The sequence below is a fragment of the Gymnogyps californianus genome, chromosome 3 (genome assembly GCF_018139145.2).
Source record: "Gymnogyps californianus isolate 813 chromosome 3, ASM1813914v2, whole genome shotgun sequence".
Classification (NCBI taxonomy): Eukaryota; Metazoa; Chordata; class Aves; order Accipitriformes; family Cathartidae; genus Gymnogyps; species Gymnogyps californianus.
In genome coordinates, this window is record NC_059473.1 from 45,918,441 (window position 1) to 45,921,236 (window position 2,796).

A 2,796-nucleotide genomic window follows, 5' to 3' on the forward strand; every position below is an offset into this window, starting at 1 on the left:
CCATGTTACTCCCCTTAGTGCCCAGCAGGGAGAGGGCCCCACAGCACCCAGCTACAAGGTGTACCAGGTGAAGGAGGCCAGAGAGGATGCTAACTGACAGCGAGACCTGGAAACTGGAGATGCTAGCTATACACCGAAAAGATCTGATAGTGAAGCCACCTGATATCTGGAAAAGAAATCCGAGAAGCAGCAGATGTAGCTGCTGCCACAGGGGAGGCAGTGGCCACAGCAGGAGAATAGAGGTCCCTGGCCTGCAGGCAGGGAGAGAGGGGCATGAGGGGACTGTGGATTGCTAATCTGACCTGGTTTAGGACTGCTAATTCCCGAACCCAGGTTATTTGCATCTTATGTTTTGTCAGGCCTGGTAAAAATAGTGCTTCCTCTGCTAGGGGTTTAGTGTGAGTGTTCATAGGAGACATCACAGGATTGAGCACAAGGGAGATGGATGCACACTGTCAATATCTCCCTGCACAGAGGGCACTTGATGACACTTCAGTTCTTATGGTGATGATCACACTGGGAGCAGGGGCGGGGAGTGAGGGAGCGGCTGCGTGGTGCTTAGCTGCTGGCTGGGGTTAAACCACGACAGCTACAAAAAGTCTGCTTGCCCCACTGGATTATTCATGCTTTTCTTTCCTACACACGCATCCTGATGTGTTCCTCTAACATCTTTAAAAAACAGACGGGTGTTGCAAATCCCAAAACTAAAAGGCTTGCAAATCATCGGTCTTGTTGCTCTGCTGCTAGATTTCATTTCTTGTCACAGCTGTTGCCTGTTTTAGTAGCTGGATTCCCAAGGAAACAAAGCCCATATGAGCACAAAGGCAGAGGGCTCACAGCCTTTGTGTGTGGGTGTGCATGTGTGTCTGTCCTTCCTCCCCACCCTTAATAATTTTTTAATCTGTTGGTCAATTGGTTGATCTGATTTGACAGAGGGAAAGTGCCTCCAGGAGTGCTTATAAACATCCTGACTAGGGAAAAAATTTTGGGTGGAACTTGCACCTTACTAGCAACCAGATAAGCCCAGCTGTGAGATGCAAATGCTTCAGAGTCCAACATGAGCAGAGCCCAGCCTTTGGGAGTTCTTGCAGAGCAGGGACATCAGCCCTTGCTGAGGCCTTTGTGTTTAACAAATAAACAAATAGAGCTATTAGCAAACTTGAATACCAGGTGAATCTGTCAACAGATTCAGGAGGACAATAAATCACCTAAGTCAGATAGTAGAGGAGTAAAGCTTTGAGAATGAGCTTTAAACAGTCTCTAGGCAGCCGAGCAGGAGTTGCTAAAACCTGCTATTTCCAAATATCTAGAACACATGACTCTGTCATGCAGTGTTCAAAATTATTCAGAAGCATACCATAAAACCTCTCTTCAATTTCCTAATCTAAGAAAACAGATGTTAATCACGTTTGAAAAACAGAGTACAAAGAGGATCCCAGCAGAACTACTCAGGCCTGATCTGCATATTGAGTTGTGCAACAGCTTGATTGTTGCCCTACCAGCTGCACAGGAGCTTTCTGCTTTCTATGTAGCAAAATCAGAACACGAAATTATTTGTGTCAATGTTATCGCTGCACACATTTAAGCACAGCCTTTTGTTTTAGAATATGTACAAAACTGCTTTTGAAAACACATACTTTTTTTTTAACTGTGCTATTTCCCTGTTCTCGGCAGCTATTTGGACAAAAAGCAGAGTGGTTTTGGTTATGTCGATGTCACAGGATAGTGGAAAGAGCACTGGCATTCGAATGTTTCCCAGCAGTGGAGAATCTTCAGCCAATTGTGGGGAGTGGAGGTTTGGTCTTCCACAGATTTCTGTTGGACTCAGTGACACTTTGCACGTGCCCAGAGATACTCAACAGCTTGCCTGACATCCCTGAGATGTTGTTGTGAATAAGAACTGGGGTTTTTTTCTGAGACAATCCATTTAAATGTGGCAGTGTTGAACTTCTTTGGCAACAGGTTATTTGCAATATCTTTCTTCTAGCTGATAATTATATCTTTCCCCCTCCCCTTCCAGTTATGTTTTCTTTATGCCTGAAGAGAATGGCACCTGCAACTGCACAAGTGTGAAGGAGGAATAGCAATATTTTGAAGGAATAAATGGTAACAGAAAGGAGGTGCAAGGATTTAGGGTAGGGCAAAAACCCCAAACAAACTAACAACAAACCAATGAGGTTTTCTCAGAGACTGAGATGTTGCATATGGGTTGCATATGACTGTGCTCCAGATCCTAAGACAAGGTCAGTAACTCAGCTTTCGTATGGAAAAAAAGTGTTTTTTAAGACTCACAGTTGTGAGGACAGAGCATGAGTAGGTGGATCAGATATGATCTGTGCCTTTCTGAGTGGGCAAACCAACTGAAAACAACCACTGTAGGAGGTAGGAACTTCTTCATTAATTTTGTCCCTGAAGTCTGCTGCTTTGGGCAATGACCTACTTTAATAACACTCCCACAGAATATTCTTCAGTGAGGCTTTTGCTCTGCTGCAGTATTGCCAGCAGAGACCACCTTGAAATGATGCTCAAGGGAGTGGAGAATGAATCTTTCCTTCTCTGGGAAAGCCCGACTCTAATATAGACTCAGCTGAACACTGTGAATGGCAGACATAGAAGTGGTGGTGGGTCCAGCTCAAGGACGACACTACTGAAGCTGCTTCAACACCTACATCTTCAAGTAATGGAGTTGTACAGAGGTAGGGCCCAAGTGACTTGGCAGACACATGAAATCACCATATCTTTATGCCCTCAGTCATTTCAATGTAGCTCTTTGGAAACTGTTTAAGATCCCTGGGT